This window comes from Procambarus clarkii, chromosome 47, assembly GCF_040958095.1.
Source record: "Procambarus clarkii isolate CNS0578487 chromosome 47, FALCON_Pclarkii_2.0, whole genome shotgun sequence".
In the NCBI taxonomy this organism is placed as follows: Eukaryota; Metazoa; Arthropoda; class Malacostraca; order Decapoda; family Cambaridae; genus Procambarus; species Procambarus clarkii.
In genome coordinates, this window is record NC_091196.1 from 36,983,721 (window position 1) to 36,992,943 (window position 9,223).

Below are 9,223 nucleotides of genomic sequence, written 5' to 3' on the forward strand. Positions count from 1 at the left end.
CATCGCTGCTTTCAGTAATTGGCATATTTTCAGTATAAAAAGTCGTAATTTCAAACTGCGAATACGTGCAGAGAGCCAGAATTTGACTCCATAATAAGGCTCCAGGGACGAATTTGAGATGTTTAGGATATTTTGAAACGTGCAGGTCGGGGGGGGGGGTGGACAAAATGTGACCCATCGCCGCTCTCAGTAATTGGCATATTTTCGGTATAAAAAGTCGGAATTTCAATTAAGTAATCAAATTTCAATAAATTTCAATTTCAATTTCGAAATTTCGAAATTAAGAGAGGGATGCAGAGGCTCCAAAAAGTGATGCAGAGGCTCAAGAGAGTGATGAAGAGGCTTAGGGGAATGATGCAGAGGCTCAAGAGAGGGATGCAGAGGCTCAAGAGTATGATGCAGAGGCTAAAGTGAGTGATGCTGAGGCTTAGGAGGATGATGCAGAGGCTCAAGAGAGGGTTGCGGAGCCTGAAGAGAGTGATGCAGAGGCTAAAGAGAGTGATGCAGAGGTTTAAGAGAGTGATGCAGAGGTTTAAGAAATGGATACAGAGGCTCAAGAGAGTGATGTAGAGGCTTAAGAGAGTGATGCAGAGGCTCAAGAGAGTGATGCAGAGGCTTAGGAGAATGATGCAGAGGCTCAAGAGAGTGATGCAGAGGCTAAAGAGAGAGATGCAGAGTCTTAAGAGAGTGATGCACAGGCTTAAGAGAGTGATGCAGAGGCTCAAGAGAGTGATGCAGAGGCTCAAGAGAATGATGTAGCGGCTTAAGAGAGGGATGTTGTGGGGTTGTATCGTGGGGTAGGGTAGTAATTGGACCTACTAAGCCGTTCACGACATAAAATGTTTGGGCACATTTCCTCTCATTAAATGCATCTGTTCACCTAGCAGTAAATTGGTAGCCAGGAGTCAGTCAGCATGTTGTGAACTGGTATCATGGGAGAGCGAGAGAGGCAGAAATACAGAGAAAGAAACAGGCATAACATACAAAGTCAGAAAGAGAACAGAAGAGAGGAAGATCAGAGGAAGATCAGAAAGAGAAACAGCGAGAGAACGGTAACAGTCTGTTTGTATAAATTAGCTGTCCTCACTCCTACTCTGCAGATAAGGAGAAAAAACTCTTACAATGTTGATTGCCTTTTTTTTCTAACTAATAACTTACCACAATTCCTACAACTTCTCTCACAAAGGTAAAATAGTCCCTTTCAGTACCATAAAAGTTAGTAAATTATTAACCTTCATGAATCAAAAAAACACTCGAGTTTCTCTCTTTAAATTTTACTTCCGTGTATACTAATTTAAATGTCGAAAAATGCCCTCAATAATGTCTAAGTTATCAACGGGTTGGTCTCCTTCTGGGCTTCACACTTCCCCTTCAGCTTCCAGTCAAGACGTCATCCTCCTCCTCCTCAAATAGCCCAAACAAAAACCCATCCACGCCAGGCAAATTTACGTCGGAGCTTTACCCTGTTTATTAACGCCCAAATACAATAATTACAGATATTATTTACTCAAACGTATCAAAGTTAACTGTTGCAGCCAAATATATATTTTGTTCAGCTGGAATATTAGAGCATTAAACCGCCGACGACATGTTACCAAATTACTCAATATAAATATAAGAACCAGCTTTGGAAAACTTGGCGACCACAGAATGGCCTAGTCGGAAGGGAATCTGTTCTCATGAGAACTGACGTGTGTTCGAGTCTGTCAAAACGGTGTAACTACAGGGCACAGATTTGTGTGTGTCCCGTCCTGTAGCTGCGTCCGTCCATCTCGACTGTGAGGTCTCTGGGTAGCTAAAACTTGACCTGACCTGACCCTGGGATGTGGGGAAGGGTGGAAGTCCGGGGGCCCACGGACCCACACCTGGACCCGAGTTAGATTAGGTAAGGCGAGGTCGTGTCGTGTCAGGTCGTGTCGTGTCAGATCGTGTCGTGTCAGGTCGTGTCGTGCAAGGTCGTGTCGTGTCAGGTCGTGTCGTGTCAGGTCGTGTCGTGTCAGGTCGTGTCGTGTCAGGTCGTGTAGTGTCAGGTCGTGTCGTGTCGTGTCGGGTCAGGTCGTGTCGGGTTGGGTCGTGTCGGGTCGGGTCGTGTCGGGTCGGGTCGTGTCGGGTCGTGTCGGGTCAGGTCGTGTCGGGTCAGATCGTGTCGGGTCAGGTCGTGTCGGGTCAGGTCGTGTCGGGTCAGGTCGTGTCGGGTCAGGTCGTGTCGGGTCAGGTCGTGTCGGGTCAGGTCGTGTCGGGTCAGGTCGTGTCGGGTCAGGTCGTGTCGGGTCAGGTCGTGTCGGGTCAGGTCGGGTCATAAATAAATAAAAATAAATAAATAAAAATGAATAAATAAAATTGATTAAATAACGCGCCGAATGTATCGGCGAATGTATCGCCGAATGAATAATAACGAATAAAGCATGAATAAATATAAATAAAAAATAAAAAATAAAAATAAAATAAAAATAAAAATAAAAATAAATAAATAAATAAAAATGAATAAATAAATCGCCGAATGAATCGTCACCGAACATAATCGTCGCGCAAATCGTCGGGTAAATCGTCGCGCAAATCGTCGGGTAAATCGTCGTGTAAATCGTCGGGTAAATCGTCGGGTAAATCGTCGCGTAAATCGTCGGGTAAATCTTCGCGTAAATCGTCGCGTAAATCGTCGCGTAAATCGTCGCGTAAATCGTCGGATAAATCGTCGGATAAATCGTCGGATAAATCGTCGCGTAAATCGTCGGATAAATCGTCGGATAAATCGTCGCGTAAATCGTCGGATAATTTTTACCCGTTTTTTACCCGTGTAAAAACAAGTAAACCCGACAGGTAAACCCGACGGGGTTTACCCGTCGTGTAAGTCGTCGAATAAATAAAATAAAATAGTCTAAAATCTGTTCTCATGATAACTGACGTGAAAACTGTAAACTAAACACGTCGGGTAAACTGTCAGGGTAAAGCGGCAGGTAAACCGTCTTTGTAAACCGTCGGGTAAACCGTCGGTTAAACCGTCATTGTAAACCGTCGGGTAAACCGTCATTGTAAACCGTCATTGTAAACCGTCGGGTAAATCGTCATTGTAAACCGTCGAGTAAACCTTCGGGTAAACCATCGAGTAAACCTTCGGGTAAACCGTCATTGTAAACTGTCGGGTAAATCGTCGAGTAAACCGTCGGGTAAATCGTCGGGTCGGGTAAATGGACCGATCATTAAATTATGACTTTTTATCCCAAACATCCCAAATTTGACGCTTGAAAATAAGCCAATTACTGAAAGCAGCGATGGGTCACATTTTACCCAAACCCACCGGCAGTTTGCAAAATATCCCAAACATCCCAAATACTACGCTTGAGCCATATTTTGAAGCCAAATTCGGGCTCTCTGCACGTATTCACTGTTTGAAATTTCGACTTTTTATACCGAAAATATGCCAATTACTGAGAGCGGCGATGGGTCACATTTTGTCCAACCCCCCCCCCTCTGCAAGTTTCAAAATATCCCAAACATCCCAAATTCGTCCCTGGAGCCTTATTTTGGAGTCAAATTCTGGCTCTCTGCACGTATTCGCAGTTTGAAATTACGACTTTTTATACTGAAAATATGCCAATTACTGAAAGCAGCGATGCGCCACATTCGGCCCAAACCCCCTTGCAGTTTTCAAATATCCCAAACATCCTAAATTCGACCCTTGGATTTTGGATTTTGAAGCCAAATTCTGGCTCTCTGCACGTATTCGCAGTTTGAAATTATGACTTTTATACTGAAAATATGCCAATTACAGAAAGCGGCGATGGATCACATTATTCCCAAACCCTCCCTGCAGTTTTAAAAATATCCCAAACATCCCAAAAATCGACGCTTGAGCCATATTTTGAAACCAAATTTGGGCTCTCTGCACGTATTCGCAGTTTGAAATTACGTCTTTTTATACCGGAAATATGCCATTTACTGAGAGCAGCGATGGATCATATTTTGCCCAAACCCTCCCTGTAGTTTTCAAAATATAGCAAACATCCCAAATGCGACGCTTGAGCCATATTTTGGAGCCAAATTCGGGCTCTCTGCATGTATTCCCAGTTTGAAATTACGACTTTTATACCGAAAATATGCCAATTACTGAAACCTGCGATGGATCACTTTTTTCGCAAACCCTCCCTGCTGTTTCCAAAATATTCCAAACTTCCCAAATTCAACGCTTGAGCCATATTTTGGAGCCAAATTCTAGCTCTCTGCACGTATTCGCAGTTTGAAATTACGAGTTTTTATACCGAAAATATGCCAATTACTGAGAGCGTCGATGGATCACATTTTGCCCAAACCTTCCCTGTAGTTTTCAAAATATCCCAAAGATCCCAAATTTGACCCTTGAGAATTATTTTGGAGCTAAATTCTGGCTCTCTGCATGTATTCGCAGTTTGAAATTATGACTTTTTATCCCAAACATCTCAAATTTGACGCTTGAAAATAAGCCAATTACTGAAAGCAGCGATGGGTCACATTTTGCCCAAACCCCCCGGCTGTTTGCAAAATATCCCAAACATCCCAAATTCGACCCATGAGCTATATTTTGGAGCCAAATTCTGGCACTCTGCACGTATTCGCTGTTTGAAATTACGGCATTTTATAACGAAAACATGACAATTACTGAAAGCGGCAATGAATCACATTTTGCCCAAACCCTCCCTGCAGTTTTAAATATATCCCAAAGATCCCAAATTCGACGCTTGAGTCATAATTTGGAGCAAAATTCGGGCTCTCTGCACGTATTAGCAGTTTGAAATTATGACATTTTATACCGAAAATATGCCAATTACTGAGTGCACCGATGGATCACATTTTGCCCAAGCCATCCCGCTGTTTTCAAAATATCCCAAACATCCCAAGTTTGACCCTTGAGCCATATTTTGGAGCCAAGTTTTGGCTCTCTGCATGTATTCGTTGTTTGAAATTACGACTTTTTATACCGAAAATATGCCAATTACTGAGAGCAGCGATGGATCACATTTTGACGAAACCCTGTCTGCAGTTATCAAAATATCCCAAACATCCCAAATTCGACCTTTGAGCCATATTTTGGAGCCAAAATCAGGCTTTCTGCGAGTATTCGCAGTTTGAAATTACGAATTTTTATACCGAAAACATGACAATTACTGAAAACGGCGTTGGATCACATTTTGCCCAAACCCTCCCTGCAGTTTTCAAAATATCCCAAACATTCCAAATTCCACGCTTGAGCCATATTTTGGAGCCAAATTCGGGCTCTCTGCACGTATTCGCAGTTTGAAATTATTTCATTTTCTACCGAAAATATGCCAATTACTGATTGCGACGATGGGTCACACTTTGCCCAAACTCCCCTGCTATTTTCATAATATTCCAAACATCCCAAATTCGACCCATGACCTATATTTTGGAGCCAAATTCTGGCTCTCTGCACGTATTCGCAGTTTGAAATTACGAGTTTTTGTCCCGAAAATATGCCAATTACTGAGAGCGGCGATGGATCACATTTTGCGTAAAGCATTCATGTAGTTTTCAAAATATCCCAAACATCCCAAATTCGACCCTTGAGAATTATTTTGGAGCTAATTTCTGGCTCTCTGCATGTATTCGCAGTTTGAAATTATGACTTTTTATCCCAAACATCCCAAATTTGACGCTTGAAAATAAGCCAATTACTGAAAGCAGCGATGGGTCACATTTTGCCCAAACCCCCCGGCAGTTTGCAAAATATTCCAAACATCCCAAATTCGACCCATGAGCTATATTTTGGAGCCAAATTCGGGCTCTGCACGTATTCGCTGTTTGAAATTACGATATTTTATAACGAAAACATGACAAATACTGAAAGCGGCGATGGATCACATTTTGCCCAAACCCTTCCTGCAGTTTTCAAAATATCCCAAACATCCCAAATTCGACGCTTGAGCCATATTTTGGAGCCAAATTCGGGGTCTCTGCACGTGTTCTCAGTTTGAAATTATTTCATTTTATACCGAAAATATGCCAATTACTGAGTGCGGCGATGGACCACATTTTACCCAGGCCCTCCCTTCAGTTTTCAAAATATCTCAAACATCCCCAATTCAACCCTTGAGCCCTATTTAGGAGCCAAATTTTGGCTTTCTGCATGTATTCGCAGTTTGAAATTACGACTTTTCATACCGAAAATATGCCAATTACTGAAAGCGGCGATGGATCACATTTTGCCCAAACCCTCCGTGTATTTTCCAAAATATCCCAAACATCCAAAATTCAACGCTTGAGCCATATTTTGGAGCCAAATTCTAGCTCTCTGCACGTTTTCGCAGTTTGAATTTACGACTTTTTATACCGAAAATATGCCAATTACTGAGAGCGGCGGTGGATCAAATTTTGCCCCAAACCTTCCCTGCAATTTTCAAAATATCCCAAACATCCTAAATTTGAACCTTGAGAATTATTTTGGAGCTAAATTCTGGCTCTCTGCACGTATTCGCAGTTTGAAATTATGACTTTTTATCCCAAACTTCCCAAATTTGACCCTTGAAAATAAGCCAATTACTGAAAGCAGCGATGGGTCACATTTTGCCCAAACCCCCCGGCAGTTTGCAAAATATCCCAAACATCCCAAATACTACGCTTGAGCCATATTTTGAAGCCAAATTCGGGCTCTCTGCACGTATTCACTGTTTGAAATTTCGACTTTTTATACCGAAAATATGCCAATTACTGAGAGCGGTGATGGGTCACATTTTGTCCAACCCCCCCCCCCCCCCACCGGCAAGTTTCAAAATATCACAAACATCCCAAATTCGTCCCTGGAGCCTTTTTTTGGAGTCAAATTCTCTCTCTCTGCACATATTCGCAGTTTGAAATTACGACTTTTTATACTGAAAATATGCCAATTACTGAAAGCAGCGATGCGTCACATTTTGCCCAAACCCCCTTGCAGTTTTCAAATATCCCAAACATCCTAAATTCGACCATTGGATTTTGGAGCCAAATCCTGGCTCTGCACGTATTCGCAGTTTGAAATTATGACTTTTATACTGAAAATATGCCAATTACGGAAAGCGGCGATGGATCACATTATTCCCAAACCCTCCCTGCAGTTTTAAAAATATCCCAAACATCCCAAATTCGACCCTTGAGCCATATTTTCTAGCCGAATTCTGGCTTTCTGCACGTATTCGCAGTTTGAAAAACGACTTTTTATACCGAAAATATGTCATTTACTGAAAGCAGCGATGGGTCACAATTCGGCCAAACCCCCCCCCCCTGCAGTTTTCAAAATATCCCAAACATCCCAAATTCGACGCTTGAGCCATATTTTGGAGCCAAATTCTGGCTTTCTGCGCTTATTCGCTGTTTGAAATTACGACTTTTTATAACGAAAACATGACATTACTGAAAGCGGCGATGGATATAATTTTGCCCAAACCCTCCCTGCAGTTTTCAAAATATCCCAAACATCCCAAATTCGACGTTTGAGCCATATTTTCGAGCCAAATTCGGGCTCATAATTGAGCCCGAATTTGGTATAATAATGACATTTTTCACGTTTTTCATGTAGTTTGATATTACGGAAATATATTAATTTTTACCATTATTTCGATACTATTTCATGTAGTATCACGATATGTGATTTGGCCTTCAAATCTCAGATTTTCGCATAATATTGCATTTTAAGCAAGTTTTCTTGCATTTTGTTTCGTACTAAAAATCATCGAATTCAGCAATATTTTAACTGAATTCGAAAATAACCTTAAGTACTTCATTTTCATTCATCTATTTGTTTCTCGTTAAAATACTGAGTAAGATATTGAAAAGGGGAGAAGTTCTCTTTTTATTGCATATATCGACGTTTCAGCCGGATTAGAACGGTTTTACGTGTACATCTTCCATCGGTAATATAAACCGAAAATCAGGACATTTTAGTTAATTTTAATGAAAACACATTAATTTTTATCATTTGTATTTGAAGCAACATCTTTATACGTCTTTTCTAGGGTCTAAAAAATACGAAACGTCGCTCTATGATTCGAAGTTAAAATCCTTCGAATTTTTATCTTCGATAAAATCCTTCGAATTTTAATTATGTGTTTGCATCATTTTTATTGTATATATAATGAAATAATAGCAATAAACTGAAAATTCACAAAAACGTGGAAAAACGGCAAAATATTGCTTAATTCAATGATATTTTGTTTAAATCACGTAAAGGAAAAGGAGATGATAAAGGTCAAAATATTGCTAAATTCGATGATTTTTAGTACAAAACAAAATGCAAGAAAACTTGCTTAAAAATGCAAAATTTGCGAAATTCTGTGATTTGAAGGTCTGATCACATATCGTGTGAAAACATGAAGTAGTATCGAAATATTGGTAAAAACGAATATATATACGTAAAATCACACTACATGAATAACTTGAAAAAAGTCACTATACTACCATATTTGAGGATTTTAACTTCAAATCATAGAGCGAGGTTTCGTATTATTTAGATCCTAGAAAAGACATATGACAATGTTGTTTCAAATACAAATGATAAAAATAAATGTGTTTTCATTAGAATTAACTAAAATGTTCCTGATTTTCCGTTTATATTACCGATGGAAGATGTACACGTAAAACCGCTCTAATCCGGCTGAAACGTCGATATATGCAATAAAAACAGAACTTCTCCCCTTTTCAATATCTTACTCAGTATTTTAACGAGAAACAAATATTTGATTGAAAATGAAGTGTTTAAGGTTAATTTCTAATCAATTATGTGTTTGCATCATTTATATCGTATATTTAATGAATTAATAGCAATAAACGGAAAATTCACAAAAACGTGGAAAAACAGCAAAATATTGCTTAATTCGATGATATTTTGTTTATATCACATAAAGGAAAAGGGTATGATAAACGTCAAAATATTGCTGAATTCGACGATTTTTAGTACGAAACAAAATGCAAGAAAACTTGCCTAAAATGCAATATTATGCGAAAATCGGAGATATGAAGGCCAAAGCACATATCGTGATACTACATGAAATAGTATCGAAATATTGGTAAAAATCAATATATTTCCGTAATATGAAACTACTTGAAAAACGTGAAAAAAGTCATTATTATACCAAATTTGAGGATTTTAACTTCGAATCATAGAACGACGTTTCGGATTTTTTAGATCCTAGAAAAGACGTATAAAGATGTTGCTTCCAATACAAATGATAAAAATTAATGTGTTTTCATTAAAATTAAC